Source organism: Amblyomma maculatum, chromosome 1 (assembly GCF_055883805.1).
Source record: "Amblyomma maculatum isolate TAMU_Amacu chromosome 1, ASM5588380v1, whole genome shotgun sequence".
Taxonomy (NCBI): domain Eukaryota; kingdom Metazoa; phylum Arthropoda; class Arachnida; order Ixodida; family Ixodidae; genus Amblyomma; species Amblyomma maculatum.
Genome location: NC_139344.1, coordinates 438,419,003 through 438,441,599, shown reverse-complemented (window position 1 = coordinate 438,441,599; position 22,597 = coordinate 438,419,003). Strand labels below are relative to the sequence as shown.

The 22,597-nt window shown below is 49.5% G+C and overlaps 1 pseudogene; it reads left to right on the top strand.

Annotated features, from left to right (window-relative positions):
• The first annotated feature begins 100 nt into the window (after positions 1 to 100).
• Positions 101 to 22,597, top strand: part of LOC146209517 (protein GVQW3-like) — a 140,312-nt pseudogene continuing 117,815 nt past the window's right edge.

The following is a 22,597-nucleotide window of genomic DNA, read 5'->3' as shown; positions in this document are numbered from 1 at the left end:
ACATTTCATTACTCGTACATAAAGAGCGATCATTATTTTTTTTGCCGATGTGAACATGATATCCGTATGTCGCGAAAATATTAACGTACTTGTACAAGGTATGTTAGAAAGGTATCCAACCTTATGTTTTTGCGAACAGCGGATGTATATAAAACAAGCGCGCTTGCATGAGCTGATCATGAATCTTCATGCGTATGCGCGAATGTTTTCCCGCCTGCAGAGAGCGTCAGTCGCTGGGACGCAGAATTTGAGTGAGGTAGTGTGCACTGCTGTCGTCAGTTTTTTATTGCAAGGAAAATTTCGGACCGACTGGACCAGCGCTACTGCATCAAATGTTGCCAGAAACTGAACGACAGCTAAGTGAAAACCATTCGAATTATTTATGCGGCTTTCGATGACGATGCTATGAGCAGCATACAGATTGCATGCAGATTATTAAGTTGTACAACCTATTTAAAGACAGCCGCACATCGGCGGAAATCGAGCCACGCTCCGGTCCGTCATCAACATGCCGAAATGATTAGGTCACAAGAGACGGAACTTGTGGTCAACAGGAAATAAGCGCACGCGTCACGACAATGCTCCTACACATTCCTCGCCCTTGGTTTACACTAGGTTTGGCGGAAAACGAGACTCCTGTAGTTCAACAGACTCTTTGCTCTGGTAATATCGCCCTCAGCGACGTCTGGCTGTTTCCTTAAATCAAGAGCTTATTGAAAGGAGCGCGATTTCAGACAAGAGAGGCCATTACGGCTGCAAAGACAGCCGAGCTAAATTCCATTCCGAAAGAGGCCTTCTCGGAATGCTTTCAACAACGGCAGCACCACTGGGTGAAGTGTGTAGAGTTTCAAGGAAACTATTTTGAGAGTGATTAGGTTTCCGACCTTCCAGTAGTTATGCCAGATTTTCTCTTAGGCCAAAGGTCGGATACTTTTCTAAGAGACCTCGTATTTATACTTTGCATTCATTTTTGTAGAGAAGACGGATGCACATAATGAAGAAATCAGTTGGTTTGATTTTGTGAGTTTTACCGCCCTGAAGTAATTCATGTGGATATAATAGTTCGTTTGAACGTCTAGCGCTGCCAGTAATTCGGGCACCGCAGGGTCGAATTGTCAGCCGCAGGGCACAGCTTCAAGCACGAGAGATGGGCGCCGGAGCCAAGCGATGGTGATGGCGATGCCGCAGCGTTTTCCGTTCTTTGTCTTCTTTACATTTCCCCCACGTGAAGAAGTCGCCATCCTGGCGACTCAGGGAGAAGAGACGACCAGAGGGTTGTAATATGGCTTGAGGCGGCTAACGTGGACAATCTCGCGGCCGCGACGGCGGTGGTCGGAAAAAGGGGTGACTGGCTCGATGACGTAGTTCACAGGGCATGTGCGTTCCAAGACTCGATAAGGTCCGTGGTATTTGGTGTCTAGTTTGTTGGTGGCAGGAACGCATAGCCAAACGAAGCTGTCGGCCTGGAACGTGGGAGCAGGGGTATCGGTATCATGCTGATCTTTGCGATAGCCTTGAGTGTTGGAGGTAAACGTGCGAGCTAGCTGACGGCATTCCTCGGCCTTCTGTACAATGTCTGACAAAGCACTGTACTCAGAGGCATCTGGATGGTATGGCAAAATTGTGTCCAGAGTACAAGATGGTTCACGGCCGTATAAGAGAAAGAAGTGCGAAAAACCAGTTGTTGCTTGGGTGGCAGTGTTTTATGCGAACGTTACGAATGGCAGTACTTGGTCCCAGTTGGAGCTTCCAGATTCAGATGTAACATACATTGCGAGCAAGTCCCCAAGCGTACGGTTGAAGCGCTCCGTGAGGCCGTTTGTTTGCGGGTGGTACGCAGTTGTAGCTCGATGTATCGATTTACAAGACGACAGGAGCTCTTGGACTACTTCGGAAAGAAAGACACGACCTCTATCACTCAGTAGCTCGCGGGGGGCGCCGTGTCGGAGAATGAAGTGGTGCAGAAGAAAATGGGCTACCTCTCGGGCTGTCGCCGCGGGAAGTGCAGCAGTCTCGGCGTAACGGGTCAGGTGGTCGACGGCGACGATGACCCATCGATTACCAGCGGCACTGCATGGTAGCGGACCATAAAGGTCGATTCCCACGCGATAAAACGGGCGAGCTGGACACGGTAAAGGCTGAAGAGGGCCAGCAGGGTGGCGAGAAATCTTGCGTTGTTGACAGGCGGTACAAGAGCGAATGTAGCGACGTACGAAATTGTACATTCCCCGTCAGTAGTACCTTTGACGAATTCGATCATAGGTTTTGAGGACGCCGGCATGAGCGCTTTGCGGGTCACTGTGATGGTGGGCACGAACATCAGAGCGGAGGTGGCGCGGAATGACAAGAAGCCACGTTCTGCCGTCTGAGTTGTAGTTCCTTCGGTAGAGAAGGCCGTCCCGAATGGCGAAATGGGAGGCCTGTCGGCGGAGTGCCCGAGGATGCGTAGCCGCGGAAGTAGTGCCAAGGATATCTAGCAGGCTAGAAACCCAAGGATCTTGTCGTTGCTCTAAAGGCATATCCTCAATGGTGAGTGCTGACAAGGATGCTTGAGGAGGGGACGATGAGTTAGGCGAGCACACCGGTGACCGAGAAAGAGCGTCGGCGTCAGAGTGCTTGCGGCCAGAGCGGTACACTACACGGATGTCGTATTCCTGAAGTCTCAGAGCCCAGCGCCCGAGACGGCCAGACGGATCCTTGAGAGACGCGAGCCAGCAGAGAGTGTGATGATCTGTAACTACCTCGAAGGAGTGGCCGTATAAGTAAGGGCGGAACTTCGTTACAGCTCATACGATTGCTAAGCACTCCTGTTCGGTAACGGAGTAGTTGGACTCGGCTTTGGTGAGAGCACGGCTGGCGTAGGCGACAACGTATTCGGAGAAGCCAGGCTTGCGCTGGGCGAGGACGGCGCCGAGGCCGACACCGCTGGCATCGGTGTGAAGTTCTGTAGGTGCAGTAGGGTCGTAATGGCGAAGGATTGGCGGTGACGTCAGAAAATTGCGCAGTGTCGCGAATGCATCATCGCAGGCTGGCGACCAAGAGGAGAGGTTAGGGGTGCCTTTCAAGAGCTGTGTAAGGGGGGCTATGATGGTTGCGAAATTCCGAAAAAACGACGAAAGTACGAGCAGAGGCCCACGAAGCTTCGCAGTTGTTTCAAAGTGGTCGGTTTCGGAAAGTCAGCGACGGCGCGCAGCTTCTCAGGATCAGGCAGAACTTCATCTTTACACACAACATGTCCGAGTATTGTGAGCTGGCGGGCACCAAAGCGGCACTTTTTGAGTTTCAGTTGAAGACCGGCGCGGGTTAGGCAGGTGAAGACCTGGCGAAGTCGAGTAAGATGGGTCGGGAAGTCGGTTGAAAAGACAACGATATCATCAAGGTAGCATAAACAGATGTTCCATTTCAGGCCGCGCAGTACAGTGTCCATCATTCTTTCAAATGTGGCTGGGGCGTTACAGAGTCCGAATGGCATAACATTAAATTCGTATAGTCCGTCTGGAGTAATAAAGGCGGTTTCAGGACGATCCGCCTCTGCCATGGGCACCTGCCAGTACCCGGAACGTAAATCGAGTGAGGAAAAGAATTCTGCGCCTTGCAAGCAATCTAGGGCATCGTCGATTCGTGGGAGGGGGTACACATCACGACGAGTGATTTTGTTGAGACGGCGATAATCAACACAAAATCGTATGGAGCCATCCTTCTTTTTAACTAGGACCAAAGGAGACGACCATGGGCTACAGGATTCTCTAATTACTCCGCGTTGGAGCATGTCGTCGACTTGTTGGGCAATAACACGGCGCTCAGTCGGGGACACACGATACGGCCACTGATGGAGAGGTGGATGAGCGCCAGTGTCGATGAGGTGGGAAATGGTCGTCGTGCGGCCCAAGGAAGATTGCGGGATGTCGAAAGAGGAGCGGAATTGGCGTAGAAGGTCAAGAAGTTGCTCGCGGTGGCGCGGCTCTAGAGCGCTGTCCACAGAATGGTCAAAAAGGTCCCGTTGTAGCGGATCGGAAGCCACACGAGTTGGGGTCAAGGCGTCAACTTGGCAAACAGGGAATGACTCATCAAAGGCGAACAGAAGGTCCACGGGCTCGATGCGGCCAAGGCACTCCCCTTCGATCAACATAGCGGGAGACGCAAGAGGATTGGCTACCAGAAGTGTGCTAGCGCCGTTGTTCATGTCAATGACGGCAAACGGCAGCGGTAAGTGGCGGCGGCGGCAGACAACGTCAGAGGGCACAAAGAGGACAGTCGCGGCGGTGGTAAAAGAGGCAGTGAGGGGAACCAGAACAGCGCTAACGGGTGGGATGGTTGTGTCATGAGCTACGAGGAGTTTGGTCGCAAAACGAGGACACGGCTCGTGGAGCAGGGCATCAGATGGTGCATCACTCGATTCAATGAGCTCTACTTGAGGACTGGCGCAGTCAATGATAGCATGATGCTGGGACAGGAAATCCCAGCCGAGAATGACGTCATGAGAACATGTGGGGAGAACGACGAATTCGATGATGTACAAGGCTACAGCAATGACGACGCGAGCAGTGCAGATAGCTGTCGGCTGTATACTGTGAGCGGATGCGGTACGAAGCGATAGTCCCTCAAGAGGCGTAGTCACTTTTCGGAGGGAGCGGCAGAGTTTTTGGCTGATAACTGATACAGCGGCACCGGTGTCGACGAGCGCAAGAGTATGAACACCTTCAACGATGACAGCAGTAACATTCGCGGGATTAAGACGAGGACTTTGAAATTCTGTCGAATACGCAGTTCGTGCCTCGCGAACTGCGGCGGTTAGTTTTCCGGCTGAGTAGCGGGTCGTCGGCGCATTGGCGAAATGGAGCGGCGACGTGGTGATGGCGAACGACGAGGCAGGAAGTCCGGAGAGTCAGGGGGTGCTGTTGGAGGACCCGATGGGACGGGGAACTGGGGGGCCAAATAAGGTGGCGCAGGCCGCGCAGCAAAGGCCATATTTATTCGGCGCCGGCAGTAGCGTGTAGTGTGCCCAGGGATGCCGCAGTGGTAGCAAATAGGCCTGTTGTCTGCAGTGCGCCATGGAGATGGTGTCTGACGCAAGGGGGGAGCAAACGCTGTTGGTGCCGAACGCACAGGGGGCGAAGCATAGGCATATGCTGGCTCAGGAGGTGGACTTGAAGTAACTTCGGCATACGTGCGACGCAATACATGAGGAGGAGCCGGCGCGAATGCTGGAGCGTAGCTCTGTGGCGCAACGCCGGACAATGAAATTGTGGTCGTGGGGAACGGCATTGAGGGTGCGACCGGAGCTGATTGATGAACAGAATTAGGAAGGACTTCAGATACATGCTGCTGGATTGCACGGCGAAGCTCCGGAACAAGGCCAGTTGGTGACGACTCCTTAACATATGGCTGCAGGGACAGTTGTCGCGCGACCTCCTGACGTACAAAAGCCTTGATGTCTTCAGAGAGGCTAGATGACTCCCTCTCCGCGGCTAGTCCAGCAAGTGATGCTTGAGGCTGGCGAATCAAAACACGCTCCTTGCGAAGTTCGTCGTAGCTTTGACAGAGGTCATAGATTTCCTTGACTGTCGTGGGGCCTTTGGCGACGAGCATGTTGAAAGCGCCGTCATCAATTCCTATGAGGACATGACGTATCTTAACGGCCTCGGTCATGGTCGGGTCAACGCGACGACACATATCAACAATGTCCTCAATGTAACTGGTGAACGTTTCACCGGGCAGCTGCAGTCGCGACCGAAGACGCTGTTCCGCGCGGAGTTTTCGGACGGCGGGGCGGCCAAAGACATCAGAAAATTTCGTCTTGAAACTCGCCCAGGTAGTAAAGTCCGACTCGTGGTTTCTAAACCACGGATTAGTGACGTCGCTCAAGTAAAAGATGACATTGTTGAGCTTACGGTTGTCGTCCCAGTTATTGTGACGGCTGATCCGTTCGTAAGTGGTCAGCCAATCGTCGACGTCGTCATCGCTGCTTCCACTGAAGGTAGCGGGGTCCCGTTGACGAATCGCACCAGTGCAGGTGACGGGCGGAGGTAGGTGCAATGAAGTCGGCTCCGTCATTGGTGTAGTCAACGTTCTGCTTCGAAGTTCCAGGGCGAGATGGGTGCAGGGAGCCTCAGATTGACCTCCACCAAGTGAAATGTGGATTTAATAGTTCGTTTGAACGTCTAGCGCTGCCAGTAATTCGGGCACCGCAGGGTCGAATTGTCAGCCGCAGGGCACAGCTTCAAGCACGAGAGATGGGCGCCGGAGCCAAGCGATGGTGATGGCGATGCCGCAGCGTTTTCCGTTCTTTGTCTTCTTTACACATGTTATGGTCAGAGGCATCGTAGGAGAGAGTGCTGAAAATTTCGACCACATGGGGTTCATGACCATGCACTGACATCGCACTGGACATGGGCCTCTTGCTTTTCGCCTGTGTTGAAACTCGGCCGCCGCAGCCGGGAGTACATCCCCCATCTTCGGACACAGCAGTCGAGCAACCTAACCACTGTACCACCACGGCGGTGCCATAATAAAAAGAGGTTCCAGGACGAACATTCTTCGAAGGTCAATGACGCAAAAGGCGTTCGAAATGCGCCTGACGAGGCGTCGCCGCCCGGTGACAAACATTGAACTCTCAATGCTTACAAAACCAAAAAAGAAATGAGTGCGGTATAATATCTTTTCTGTTAGTGTTCTTTTCAACGACCCTGCCGAATACTGGTGTCCTCACATACAGCTCAAATTTTGTTATCGACGGATTCTAGCGGGAGGATTTGAGGCCTCTGCAGGTTTTAATCTAGCTTAGGAGGTTGCTTTATAAGCTATAAATGGCAATATGATTCTAATCTCGTCGGTGTTAAGTTAAATGTACTCATTCGACGTAGGTCAGTGGTAGTAGGCAGACAGAGTGAGAGCAACCTTGATGCCAACAGGCATTTGCCGTATTGCAACATGCGGATGACCAATCGCTGTTTATATTTTGTTCTAATACCGGAACCAGACCGATATGTTATTGTGCGAATAACCACAGCTCGCATTAACGGTGATATACTGCGGTATTTAAAACAAATCCCAGCTCAGGAAAATATTGGAGATGGCGCTGAAACGATCTTGCGTCGATCAAAGCTATGAATGTTCATTTAGTTGCAATGTTGCCTATTTGGAAGCAGACGTGAATCCTTTTCCACCATACCTCGTGTATAGAAAAATGGTCGACACGAAATATCAAATAAGCAACTCACAATGTCCTTCATGTCCAAGTTTTTCAAGCGAAGTATAGTAGGGCTCAGCGTGGTGTCCTTCCTTGGTTTCGCCTCGGCTCCCTTGATCCCAGTACCCGGCTGCTGCACCCGCGCAATAGGCTGAAAAGGCACGGCGACCTTAAGGTCATCTGGAGGGGTCGTTGTGCTCTGCGGGAAAATCGCCGTAGCAGTGACCAGGTTGTCTACGGTCGGCGTCGCTTCAAGAGCGGGAGAAGGCACAGCGGTGGTCGCCGCGGCAACCACGTTTTCCTCCTTCGCCACTTCACCCGAGGGAGCACCACATGCACCGGATGTCAATGCGGCAACTTCCTGCCGCGTGGGCTTGTGCGTAGAATCTTTGTCCCGGGCTTGTTGCGGTGGCAGAATGTCATGAATCTGTCGAATAGACGGTTCTTTGGCCTTCTCAGCTTCTCTTGGCTTTGCGATCGTCGAAGCCGGGGCGCCTGATAACTCATCTTTTTCAGCCTTAATGGTCGCGCCCTGAGAGCGACGGTTAGAGACGCTGCCGACCAACGAGCGCCGGCGGCGAATATCGGCAGGTCCCGCTGACATTCTGCGCGGCCTCCTAATCGCAGATCCACTTTTGGAGCCCTCCTCGGCAGGCTGTGATGGGTTAGATTCGTCCTTGGGAGTTACGGTGACCGGTGCACTGCGTTTCTTCCGCGAGGACAGCTTGGACACCTCTCTCTCCGCCTTGGAAGGGCGTTGGGGTTTGCCTGTAGAGCCGTCGGGTTCGGAAGACATAGCTTAATGAGAGCGTAGTAAGTTCCAGGCCGAACCTGCGAGTCATAAAAGGGTAGAAAACTGCGTAAGCCAGCAATTTTTTGTAGATTGTGTTACATCAAGACTGACTCATATTTTCACGAAGACAGGGATTTAAGTGAAAAGGTAATAAGGCAGAGGCATGGAGTCAAGAGCTGTCTACCGTAAGTCCCAGCTAGAGGAAGAAGCGCACGAGAGTCACCGACTTCGTCTCTCAGGCGCCACCTGAAATTACCAGGTGGCATTATTCCCCTCTTGAAAAACAAACGCATGCTCACAGAAAGACATGTTCCGGAGGGGAAGTATGGCCTTCAGTGGTTGAAATACGGGTTTATGAGAAGTACATGCACTACGTCAGACGAGCGCTCACGACTAGAACTTCGTACACATTCATCTGGAACAACCTCGTATATAACATCTGATACACGACGTAACACTGTGTAATGCCCAAAGTAGCGGTTGAGAAGTTTTTCTGATTTGGCTGTCCGTGGAGTTGGCAGCCGCTTTCTCCGTTGAGAACGAGACCTTTTGTTGTCGGAGAATGATGATGGCGCCATATTACCTCAGGAAATCTACATCTAGAATCAAATCACGAGAACATTCCCGGAGAGTGACGTAGCTGATAACAAACGTTCACGTAAAACTCTGGATTCTGCCCATGCACTGTCCAATAAGAGTATTTAAATGCGGCCCAGTCGTGCGTATCTGCGTACCATACTACGGTGTCGTAAGCTTCCTAAAATGATCTGCCAGTTTTCTACATAAAATTTAAAATTCTGCTCCGGTCTCCACTCAAGCGCTGACGTAATGACCATCTATCTAAACACGCAGGGATGTCCAGTGGTAGCCTGTCTCGTGAACCAAATGCAGTCGTTTTTGCTTCGAAATATATCTCTGCTCTCATTGAGGGGACTTCATTGTACTGACCTTTAGCAGTCCTGCCCGTAGAGGTCGCTCTACTCAGTTTTCATGGCAGGAGCTTCGGGAGCAACCAACCAAGTCAACTAAGTGGTTCTCAGAGGAATTCATCTTTTGTTGAAGGAGATCGTGGCTTGCGGAAGGGGAAATGGATTTTCGGCGTGGTATCGGAAGGCCCTGTTGTGCGAGGTTTTCTTCCATAGTGCGAGGTCGCTGAAAAAACGAGGGTCTAGGCGCTCCAGCGGAAACACCATACAGTCCAAGTTACCGATAAAGGCGCTACTAGAAAATTGGACCAGGTTCTCCACAGTGATAGCAAAGGCGCCGTACTTCCTGGTAGAGCATCCGCCTTGGGGTAGAGCATCCGCCTCGCATTCGGGAGGTACCGGGCGCGATTCCTGGTGCCGCAAGGGTACCCACCGGTTTTCAATGGATACAAGTTCTCCCGCGGCCTGGTGCTCGGCTATTCTGGAGTGAAATGCCTTGGAAAGGGGTCTTGGCGCAAATATATTCGCCAATGAGACAGTGATTCATTCCGCCATCGGACAACCATAAGCCCGCCTCGCGCGATAGAAGCCCTTATGTGGCCCATGTTTCCAAGACGGATCCAGTGTTGTGATCCATGAGATCGGGGCATCAGCCGATGGGGACCACCATGGTCGGTAGGCCTCATGAACGAACACTTCTTGCCGCAGCTGATGGCCATGCGCCAATGCGTGCACCTAGAACGTTCCTCCCCTGCCCATGTCTTTACTCCTCCTTTTATACGTTCCCTTCTCTCCTGTTTTGTAAGGTGGCACCTAAGTGTAATGCAGGGGGCTTCGTCCCCCAACTAATTTTATATATGGTAAAATGTTTCCATCACCGCTACTTTATTTTCTTCTTCCGCCTCATTTTCGGCTTCATGGTCGTCGTCTTTATCTCCAAAATATACCAGCGCACTCTTTCTTACCTCTTCTCTTTCTGTCACTTTTCAAGTGCCTATTAACGTGCCTTTCCTTAGGCCCAGTAATTTACTCATTCTTCTTGTCATTTCCTCTCATGGCAATGGCCCCCTGTTAGCGTTTTATTGCGATAGCAATACTGCGCAAGGTTTTGAACCGTAGCGTAGCTCACGGTCGGTCGCCACGGTTGATCTTCAAGTGACCTTGACAAATAAATTGTGGGTGTGCACAATTCCGTGGTGTCTACCCGAAGTATACCTTCGCCTTCCTTTCCCCAAAAATTCGTCAGACCCACGAGTTACTTTTAAAAACTGCGCCACGGTTCGATCAGTTGCGTAGCTCACAGCCGGTCGTTACGGCTGACGTTGAACAGCCGCGAAGAAGAAGAACTCTCGATCACAGGCAGGTAATGCTTTCGCTCTACATTCGGTTCATCAGAATTGAACCCTTATCTATTATATGTGGGTTGGTAGCTTACGCTCTCGCGTCATACTCTTAAAGGATGAGCTTAAGTGTCCCCAGTAAGGTAGCACCTTACACTGATAAAACATGATAGGAGTATAATGTAGCAGGTAAAAGAAGCTTAAGCCGTTGCTATCGCAATTGAACTAGGGTTATTCATAATTAAACCACCATAAATTGTATTTAAAACACTGCTGCCCTGTTTGCTTGAAGCGTACGAAACCACCACCACACACCTCACCACCTTCATAGCACTCATCATGTCGAAACATGTTCACCAATGTTCTCGAGAACCACAATAACTGTTGCTCTTACCGCCGAATTAGGGCACTGTGTAGAAACAAATATCGATTTCGTATTTATATACACCGGGCACGCATCACATCTCCAGCAGCAGCATAGAAATTTTAATGTACCCACAATACCCAAAGTAACACGAGCTGATAATGCACAACCAAGATATTCCCTTTGTACGCCCTCTTTTATTCTTGCGGAACGTTTGGGCCTGATTACCCTTGCCCATCCCTGCACGCTCATCCCTTGTACGTCTGACATCTTCCAATTCACTTCGTAATCATCAACACTTTGTATCCCAGGAACATTTGCAATCATGTAGTCATACAGTGGATTCACTACGCACTTCGCTGTTAGCCATCCTTTATGATATAGCGTCGACACCATGGTCCTGGCCTCTGGAAACTGACGCACCGTGTTTTACACAGGAACCAGGCTCGCTTCATGTCCCGTGAATTCTGGATCTCGCACAAGACCCTTCCTCGCTAAAATCACATCAGCCCCGCTGTCTTTCAGCACAGAGACATGTTTACCGTGGACCTCTCCCTCAACGACACGCATATGTGTTCGGTATTAAGCTACCACTAATCCTCACTTATGCCCTTCAGTAAGTCAGCCTGATCATGACGTTTACAGTCATGCTACTCCTTCACCCGCAGGTCTTTCCTGCAGTTCGTTGTCTGCACTCATTCGGTTGGTGTCCCGTCATCTTTCAGTTCTCGCGCACTGGCTGACCCAGTTCACGCGCACCACTGACCAGTAGCTGGTCGCACGATATCCTACACGACTTCACAGAAAACATCGTTGTTAACTTCTGCACACTTCGCTAGGGGCTCGAACAAGAAACATCAGACCCTTGTTTAAGTGTTTTATCCTTCATCTTGGCTAAGTTCCTAATCCCCTGTGCCTCTATGAGCTGGTCGGCGTAGTCAGCAACAATTCTCAGAAACATGCGTCCTCATGTTTTATACAGCGAAACGTTTCTCGAAACCGATCTGCAGTCAACCGAAATTTTTAAAGCAAAGCATATTTCACTTTGTCGTAATGCAATAACTCAGAACCCGGATTTCGTTCAAAGACGCTAAGAGCCTCTCCCACCAAGCACATATTCAGATTCGTAGTGCATTCACTCTTCGGCAAACCCTGGCCTGTCGCTATTCTCTCAAAACGATGGAAGTATGCATCTAAGTCATCCCTCCTTTCATCAAAAGGCCCCAAACCTTAGGCGTTCTGGAAGACTCCCCATCTCAGCTCACGGGGAGCCTTTCCTCTCATAAAACTGCAGCTTGAATCCTACCTCTTTCATGAGCCATTCTAGTATCTCGCTCTTTCTCTTCTCTGGCGCGCACTGTACGTCTTCCTTTAACGTGCGCTGACATCGCACAGCACACGGACGAAGAGGCGTCCGTGTGCTGTGCGATGCCAGCGCACGTTAAAGGAAGCGTCCGTGTGCTGTGCGATGTCAGCGCACGTTAAAGATCCCCAGGTGGTCGAAATTACTCCGTAGCCCTCCACTACGGCTCCTCTTTCTATCTTTCCACTTTCACTCCCATCTTCCTCCCTTCCCTTATGGCGCGGTTGCGGTGTCCAAAGAAAACAAGTGAGACAGTTACCGCGGCTTTTTTTCCTATAAATAAATCAGTTCTTAATAATAATAATAATAATAATAATAATAATAATAATAATAATAATAATAATAATAATAATAATAATAATAATAATAATAATTGGTTTACAGGATGGGAAAGGCGCAGTATCTGTCACACTTGCTCTGTGGACACCTGAACCATGCCGTAAGGGAAGGGATGAAGGTGGGCGTGAAGGTGGAAAGAGAGAAAGGGGAGCCGTAGTGGAGGGCTACGGAGTAATTTTGACCACCTGGGAATCTTTAACGTGCGCTGACATCGCACAGCACACGGACGCCACTTCGTTTCGCCTCCATCGAAACGCAACCGCCGTGGTCGGGTTCCAACCCGGGGTTTTTAAATCAGTTCTCCTGTCTTTCGTCACTATCTATAGCGCGCGCTTCCTCCTCTAGCATGCGCTGCTTGTCTTTCCGCCTCCTAACACGTGCTACCTCCTCTTTAGCATCTTCACGCGCCTGTGCTCGTTCCTCCCACCGCCTTTTCACGTCTTCTTCAAACATAGTTAATGCATCCTCCTTGTTTAGCTCTGATTGTGGCCGGCAACACGCCATAATAGCCTGAGCCAAAGAGGTCGTCGAGTGCCATCGAGCGACGACCATCCCTGGGACGGCTTGATGAGATTGACTGATTTATAGGAAGGGAAAGGCGCGGTAACTGTCTCACTTGTTTTCTGTGGACACCTCAACCGCGCCGCAAGAGAAGGAAGGAAAGTGGGAGTGAAAGTGGAAAGAGAGAAATAAAGTCCTCTCCGAAGAAAGAACACACCAATTTTCCCTCAATAAATTTTTCGCCTGCTCCTAGTCAACCCTAATTTAAGTGCTAACTCTAAAACATGCTTTAAGTCCATCGCTGGTATGCCAACACACCCACAGAGCAATTGTTGACAAATGGATCCGAAATAGAGTCCTCGCAGGCTGGCGAAATATTGTCACAGCCAAACCTGCTTATTATGTAAAATGGTAAGCGCTCTGCTTAGTGCAAGCTTACAAAGCAGAGAGAAAGCTTGGAAGGGGAAGCTCAAAACGCCACACATTATACATGACTAGACAACAAACAAACGAGCCCACTAACTTCATTCTCGTGCGCAAAAGAGTGCACGGTAGTGACAATAGATCTGGAGTTAAGGGACGAAACTGAGCATACATTTATTCAACTCCTACCAAAGAAACGGTCTAGCAAACGTGCGTTTATTTTAAACATATTTAGCAGGCTGCAACAACGCCAAGCCACTTTTCACGAAATCTTCCTGAAAGCGATGCGGATAGCCAGCGGATCGCCTTTAGTAGTGGTTGGGTACTTTAACGCGCACAACTATACCAATGGGGCACCATAAGGAATACGCAAAAGGCAGAACATTATAGCCGCGGCCATAGCCGACGTGGCACTAACCATCCTCACCGACCCGTTGTATCCTACTAGAATAGAAAATAGCGTCTCCCGAGACACATGCCCAGACCTTTCGCTAGTCTGGAACGCTAAAAATTACGAGTGCCACACTACAGAAGAAACTCTCGGGAGCGATCACTGCATCCTAAAAATTGAAATAGATTCAAGCAAAACTCACAAAAAGAGGGGAGCAAATTATATCATCGATTGGACAAAGAGAAGTGGCAATCCCGGCACTCGGTGCCGACGCATCAAAATGTGAGGATTGTGCCAAATCGCTAATTCAAACCAAGAACCGTCTCACGCGCAAACTTCAGACTACCAAAGGTATTCTTGCGGTAGACAACCATGCCTCCTACACTGGTGGGAAGCCAGGAGATATCTTACTAAGTGATGAAAAAAAGAGCACAACTGTAAGCTTAAAATTAGAATTGCCCAGATAACCAACCTGGAGGAAACATACGCATGGTCTTTAGAAAAACCAACTGGATATCCAGATGAAATTTCCTCCACGCCCCTCCTAGTCACCCTCAGCACGAAAAGTACACGGAGCCTTCTCAGATGCCTCATCGATCCGAATAAAGATGTACAGAGCAGGAACTTGAGGACGGCACTCAGTGACTTCAAAGGCACGGACGAACAGCTCTCCGACAAACTATAAGAGAGATATTTATGTATGACCGTAGCCGAAGATGAGGAATGTAGAACATACACTGGACAGAAAAAACACAAAATTAGGTGCAGAATTCACGTCGGAAAAAATAAAACCGCTATAATGTGCATTGGGCGAGGAACGACACCGGGAGACGACCAGATAACGGTCGGTCTGCTGGCCAACCGCAATGATCAAACTCTTCAATATTTTACGACCTACATTAATGATTGCTGGGACTCCGGTGTGCTACCGAATGACTGAAAAACATTCATAGTATCGTTCATCCCCAAGCCCGGCAAAAATATAAACACAGAATATTTAAGACCAATCTCACGTTTTGTGCTGGTAAGCTCATGGAGATGGTAGTGAAGCAAAGGCTGTCTGACTATTTGGAACAGCACGAGCTGCTGCCGCTCTCTATGTTCGGCTTCCGACCACATTTATCAGCGCAGGATGTACTGCTAGAAATCAATAGGGAAATCATTGATCCCCCTTTCGAGAATTCAGGAGACAAGGCTATTATTTTGGCCCTGGATCTGAAGGGGGCCGTTGACTAGTAGAATTCTGAAAAATTCCACCAATTCCAAACGCCACCAATTGCGGCGAGAAAACATCTAGCTTCGGACCGATCTTTAGGGTAACCCGAGGAATGCCTCAAGGAGCTGTTCTCTCTTCGCTGCTCTTCACTGCTCTTTACCGTTGTACTCATAGACCTTCCTGAGAGGCTCAATGCTGTGGATGGCGTAGACAACGCCATCGAGGTGGACGTCGCAGGGCAAACTAGGCCAGATGGAGAAGGCCCTCCAAGAGGTCGCCTAGTAGAAAACTACGCTCGGGAGTGTGGTCGAAATGCGCTCCGGATAACTCCGAACTTTTGCACATTGCGAAGCATAAATATCCAGGAGAATCACATTTAAGTTAACGGCATTTCGATATCAGAGGTGACCACACTTCGGGTATTGGGATTACTGATTGATAACCGGGTAACAATGCCACATCCCTAAAAAAAGTGTTCACATGCGAACATATTTGTAGGATGATTGACAAGATATCCCGCAAGCACGATAGACTTTTTGAAAAAGATATCGTTCGCCTGGTTCAGGCGTTCTTCGTCAGTCGTGTGGTATTCGTGGCGCCTTACCTCAAGCTGAGGAAGAGCGGCTGTGGTACGCTCGACGCGATGACTAGGGCGGCGGTTAAAAAGGCTCTAGGACTCCCGGCCAGAGCGTCTACGGAGCGCCTGCTCCAACTTGGGATCCATAATAAAATAGGGGAGCTGATTGAGGCCCACAGAACAAGCCTAAGTGCTGGGCTGTAGGTGACCAGCACCGACAGGCAAGTCCCCTAGACCTCAATCTCGGACTTCTCCCTACCACAGAAAACAAAGTGGACATCCCGGAAGTGTGGAAAAATACTTTGATGGTTAAGCCGCTCCCCCAAAACATGAATGGTGCAGTGGTAAGACGCCCGACTACTGTGCCGGAGTTCCCGGGTTCGAACCCGACCGCGGCGGCTGCGTTTCGATGGAGGCGAAACGAAGTGGCGTCCGTGTGCTGTGCGATGTCAGCGCACGTTAAAGATCCCCAGGTGGTCGAAATTATCCCGTAGCCCTCCACTACGGCTCCTCTTCCTCTCTTTCCACTTTCATTCCCACCTTCCTCCCTTCCCTTACGGCGCGGTTCGGGTGTCCACAGAGCAAGTGTGACAGTTACTGCGCCTTTCCCTTCCCGTGAACCAATTAATTGGGAGTATAACCAAGGGAGGTATGAAGTCAGGGCAAATTGTATGCAAAATAACTATGACAGTAACACAGGCACATATTACGTGGATGCAGCGGGTCCTATGAAGGATGGCTTGGTTTTGTTTGGTTTGTGGGGTTTAACGTCCCAAAGCAACTCAGGCTATGAGAGACGCCGTAGCAGAGGATGGCATCTACACCACTGCTGTTGTGCACGAAAGAAGGCAGGTGAACGGGCTCTCCGTAAAAACTAACGACGCGCTAATGCTGAAGGTAGTGGCGGTTGCACTGGCCGCCACCCACTGCGACGCCGCCTACATGATGGCAGACTCGCAACAGGCCTGGCCAAATACGTACGGGGTAGGATAGCGCCACTCCCCCGGAGAAGATTACTGCCACATATGAGGAGAAATTTAGATTCGGCTACTAGTAAAAAACAGGTTATATGGGTGCTCGGTCAACAAGGGTCTAGGGGAACGAGACCACTCACGCGGCTGCCCGAGCGTTCCTCCCCCGGGGTTTCGCTCAATCCTCCGGTTCTACCGAGGCAACCACACCAATCCCGCTCATAACTTATGCGAACATTACAAATTATTTACGCCTCTGTAGGAGGGCACTCCGGGGACGCACCATAGGTATTGTCTTGGGAGTGCCCCCTGAGACGGCTCCAAACGGTGTTTTTTTAATCGCACCATACTAAAACACATAGACCTTACATTCACGCGTAGGTGCAAATTCTGCGGCAGTATGCTGACCTATATCACATAGTGTGGGCCTGCCAGCAAAATACAAACATAAGAGTTATAAAACAGCCGACTAGTGAGGGCTGGGACGCGGCGCTGTCCAGCTCGGACCTGGATGCCAAGGATGCCCTGGTCCAGAGAGCTCGGGTAACGGCAGTGGCCAATGGCGCCCCAAAATAGGGTCTGCCGCTCCGCTCCACAACCATACGCACCTCCCTTTCGCAAATAATTTCATTGTAAATAAATGTTTTCACCTCTTCCTCCTTCACATATACGAGAATAACGCTACAGAAAATATCACAGTCCTATAATACTAATGGTCCTCACACGTAATCCACGAAATCCCACTCATTCCGTCCTGTTACCAAACGCCGGTGGTTCGCACGCTATCTCGGACGAGGAGTGCGGGCCAAAACCCAGGTGGTACCGTGTCTTAAGATACGCGGCTTTTCCACAAGAGGTGCGTTGAGGAGGGTCAGGTGAAGGGAGTCGGTGCTGCCACGTTGCCTTAGCTGAATATCGATGTTGGAGTGTCCTGCTATCGGTGACGAGGTCTCGGAGGTAGGAACAGACGCTGGCTGAGTCGACGTTCCGGAGGCGCGTTGACTGAGGGCCCGGCTCGCGTTCCGAAGACGGGGTCTACGTTGTGATCCACGAAACGGGGGCATCAGCTGGTGACGACACCCCTGGTCGGTAACCCTCACAAACGAACACGTCGCATTGTCCACAGAGCAAGTGTGACAGTTACTGCGCCTTTCCCCTCCTGTGAACCAATTTAACTTTAACTTAACTTGTCAGAGGGAAGGAAGGAATCACCAGGTGTAGTCATTATGTGAGGGTGCAGACCTCCTGGCGCGCAGCTCACAGCCGTGTGCCAACGTGTGCAGCTAGAACGTGCTTTTCCACGTCGCCACTCTTCCTTTTACACCTTTTCCTTTTCATCTTCCGCCTCATTTTCGGCTTCGTCGTCGTCTTAATACCACTGCACTTTCTATTCTTCCTTCTTTGTCTCAAGTACCACGTTTCAATTAAAGCGCCTTTTCTTTTTTTTTCGCTTCCCTCCTTCATACTCCTTGACCTACTTTTTTTCTCACACACATTCCCCTCCCCAGTTTTCTTCTTCGGAAGCAAAAGCGTATTTACACCCCTGCCAGTGATGATCGCTTTGCGCACACGAATACAAGTTCACTTGTCGAAACGTTGGCTCGACCTGGAAACTGAGGCGTACCCCCTTTACTTTTGTTCAGTACTCCTTCATATCGTGTAAACCATCTTCTGCCTGACGCAGTATCTTACTCGTCCCTGTTTTCTTTTTCCCTCGTGACACAGTTTACACAGTTTAAGAAAGCTTTGGCAGCTAGGAAAAGGAGAGAGTCAGCTGCTCAGGATCAGGTAACCACAGACTTCTTGAAGGATAGGGGGGGAGGGGGGAGGAATATCGTGCTAGGATAACTAGCCACCCTGTAAACGCTATGCTTGGTGACATCGACGGCACGTGGTTAATGAAAAACGCAAACATCTTAATTCATATGAAATGTACGCACAAAACGCAAAAAACTTGAAAAATTATAGACAAATTTTCCTACTATCCGTTATGTACAAGTTATTTACTAAACTAATTGCTAATAAAATCAGGGTAACCTTAAACCTAATCAACTAAAGGATCCAGCTGGTTTTCGGAAAGGACACTTTAGCATTGACCCTGGCCATACTATCAACAATTAAGGCGATAAAAAATGCTCCTGATATAAACCAATCCCGTACATAGCATTCGTTTATTATGAAAAAAGACATTTGACTCAGTCTAAACGTCCACGGTTATGCAGGAATTGCGAAATCAGTATCTATGGACCGTGTGTGAAAGCACTGGAAGATATCTATGACGGCTGCACAGCAACCTTAGTTCTGCCTAAATAAACTAATAAAATCTTCATATGAAAGATGTTAGGCAAGAAGACACGATCTCCCAAGTACTATCCACATCTTGCTTAGAACGAGCATTCAATGACAGAATGGGAGCAATTGGGGAGAAGGGCTAATGAAATATTTTGCGATTCGCTGATGGCATTGCCTTTCATACTGCGTAGCCATCTTCTTTCTCTCGTTCTACCCATTGCCTTGCTGAGTAACCCAGGGGATGAATTGCATAGGTGATTCATGATTTAGACCGGAAAAGCAAAAAGGTAGGCCTAAATGTATCATGCAGAAGACTAAGGTATTGTTCAACAGCCTATCGAAGGAACTGAAATTTACAATAGGTAGCAAAGCACTGGAAGCGGGAGGCGAATATGTACAGGGGTAGCCAAAAGTTCCCAGGCCGTATGTTTTCCTTCTGGCCGGCATATTCTGGCACATGAGACCCCATTAAACCTATCAGTTATCTAGAAGGTTAGAACACTGCTGCTTCTGCCCTCCACAGGTATTTTGAGATTTGGGGCCGTCATACGTGCCTGACTATATTACGCTGAAGAAGACCTTTTGGCCTGGGAACTTTGGCTACCCTTGTACACGTAGGTAATGTAGTAACCGCAGATTCAGACTATGAAAGGGAAATAACCAGGAGAATAGGATTGCGAACATTTGGAAATAATTTGCAGATAATTAATTGCAGCTTACCGGCAACGTTCAAAAGGAAAGTATATAACAGTAGCATCTTACATATAGTCACCTATGGGGCTGAAACGTGGAGGCTAACGATAAGGGTTCTACTTAAACCGGGGACAACGCAGAAAGCTATGTAACAGAAAATGGTTGATGTAACGTTGAGAGATAAAAAACGTGCAGAGTGGTGAGAGAAATAGCTTGAGTTACTGATATTCTAGTCGAAATCAAGAAGGAATGGGTATGGGAATGCATGCAGTGTGAAATGTGTGCCCGGAAAGCCTCGCGGATCGCGCTCAACCGAACGTCAACATTCTCCTGCTAGCACCCCCTTCGCAAACTTCAGTACTGCGTCGCGCTACAGCGACGTATTGCCAAGACGTATCGGCGGGTAGCTTAATTGTTCCATCCCTAGCGGCGAGCTGCCTTCGCGTCGCGGCAGGTTTGAAGCGAGCAATCAGCAGTCTCACTGATTGGACCTCTCGGGCCGCCGTCACGTGCTGCCTCCGGATTGGACAGTTTGAGTGCCAACGGCTTTTTGACTCTATATATGCTAGCACAGTGCTTGTGGAGACCGACGAGGATCGGTGGCTACTCCTAGCCCTATGGAGCCGGGACCGGTATGTCCCCGACTTTTGCGGCGGGGGCTACTCTGCCACCGGTGGTTGTATCTGTTGTACCTGTCATTGCACCCACCCCCGCTTCAATGGCGGCCGATGGTTGCTGGAACGCGCGTCTTTCGCCCTTCTTTTTCTTCATTTCTTTTCTATTTTCTCCTCTGTCCGCACGAGGCAGCGAAAGTGGCTCAGTTACAGAGCCAGTAGCAGGCCCGTGCATTTTTTTCCCTTCTTCCTACAGTAGCACCAATACAGACCGAGACCGTCAAGAGCCTTCGTCGAGTGTTGCGCCGCTCGCAAGGAGGTGACGCGTCGTATGCCCTACGGCACAACGTTGGTTGGCAGCGTTGGGATGTCCCAGGCGTAACCGTGGTGCTGAACTGACAGGAAGCTGTCGGATGTCCCAGGCGTAAACGTGCAAGTGGCTGTGACCGGTCGCCTCGCAACATTGAATGGAAGCTGCGGATTGACAGGCATCAGGCAGCTTGGCGCGGTACCTGATGTCTTCCTCACAGACCAGAATGTATTTGACTCAGGTTATGATGCTTAGAGAAAGGTTTGGCTGTGGCATTGTGTTAAGCTTACCTGCTTCATGCAAATGAAGTGTTTGAAAACCAAGGAGTGCTAAGAAGGTAAACAAGGTACAGTGTGAAATATTTGCGCTCGTTTTGCTAGAGTGAGTATGCGAACGTCGAGTATATTCTAGGAAAGGGCAAACAGCGATTGGCCGGCGTTAAAGATGGAGACTCACAAGGTAAGAGAACTTCTCCAAAGTTGTGATCAATTGCACACTAATTCAAGGTCACAAATATGAAAAAAAGGAGATCCTTGAGGTCCTGCGGACTAAGGACGTGACAGTTGAGGAAGCTGCGGAAGCTTGGGCAGAAATCGAGGATAGGAGTGAGCAGGAGGAAAAGAAAGAAGACGAACGCCGTGAGCACGAGCTTAAAACAAAAGAGATGTAGCTTCTCAAAAGGTCACCAGCGCCAAGTCTTCGGACTACGACAGTTCCGTATAAGGGTTCAAAAATCCGCGACCAACTGCCGCATTTTGTCGTCGGCGAGGATATGGCGAAATTCCTCATAAAATTTGAGCATGTGTTCGAATTGAATGAAATCGAGCGATCACTCTGGGAACAGAATCTGTTAGCTTTGCTTCCTGGGGAGGCATCTGACAGATTTACGTTTCTGCCGAAAGAGGCATTTGAAAGCTACAGTTATGTCAAGGAAGCGCTACAGTGGAAACACAAATTTCGCTTGAATCTTTCCGACGGAGGTTCCGGTATGCACATATAGGGAATAAGTCGCATCTTGACTTCCGTTTCTACTAAAAGCCGACCTATTTGAGTGGCTAAAGGGCGGAGAGATTTACGAAGACCTGGATAAAGTCGTAGAATGTATCGCGTTAGAACAGTTCTATCAATGCATCAATGATGATGTCAGACTGTGGTTGCTAGATAGGTTTAATGAGGTTAAGCTAAGCGAGAAAGCAGAGCTAGAGGAAGGATATTGCATCGGTAGTGAAAAAGCAGACAATCAAGTGGTTTTTTCGAGGAAGCCTAACGAACAGCCATTCACGAGTCACTAGTCCCGGAAATTCTCGTCTCTAACGAAAGTAACGGTAAGGGAAAAGCGGAATGACTCTCAATATGCTAACGGTGTTCCCAAGCAGGACAAAGATGTGAAATTCTTTCCAAAAGCGGATGCTGTTGAAGTCTTATAACTGAAAGAGGGAAGGGCACATCTCAAAGAACTGCGAAGAAAAAGTTGCGTTTGCAAAAACTCGGCAAACATACAAAACGTCGACTCGTTTGGAACCGTATATGCAGGAAGTTAAGATAAACGGTAAAGAGTGTAGAGCACTTCGAGACTCGCCAGCAGCTATGGACCTTTCGTCTTCCCCGAGCGAGTTTACGGGAGAATGCGCTTGGATGCGACAGTTGGCCAAGGAGAGGTGTCTGTTTACTCATCGCAATGGCTGCGAATAAAGGAGATTTTGGAAAACATAAAAACGGAAACCGTTGTGTTAGCCGCACTCCAGGAACAATTTTCCTACCTCTTCTCGAACGGCTCAGAGCAACTGCTGAAGGATCAGGGTAGGTCATTCTTAGCCGATTTGGCGTATCAGAATAAAGCTGCTAAGGAAGTTTCGGAGCAAATGGAACTTGCACAAGAGAGGGAGGTACAACTTGGATAAATTACCGAGGAACGAGACATCAGCAGCAAGCCGACCAAGCCTCAAATAGGAAAGTCTCGAGTTATCTTGGTCGAGCCACCGGCAGCGGATACAGTTGGCGCCGGCTTCATCGACGATGAAAGCGCAGTGGCGCCGTCAGGCGAGGTGAATTCCACGCCGACCCACATATCTGTAAATGATCCGATTATACCAAATAAAAGTGGGGAACTGACAGGAATGGAACCACTTGTTGAGTAAAAGCAGTGGAAAGCGCAGCGTACATGATGTCGTGCTAGAAGATGACAAAGCTGTAATTTCCCAAATCGGCGTCGCCATAGATCTTGACATGCAGAGAAATGAAGTGAGGCTCGTGGAAATTGCGCAGCGCACGAAGTTTTATCAGCGAAGGCACAAC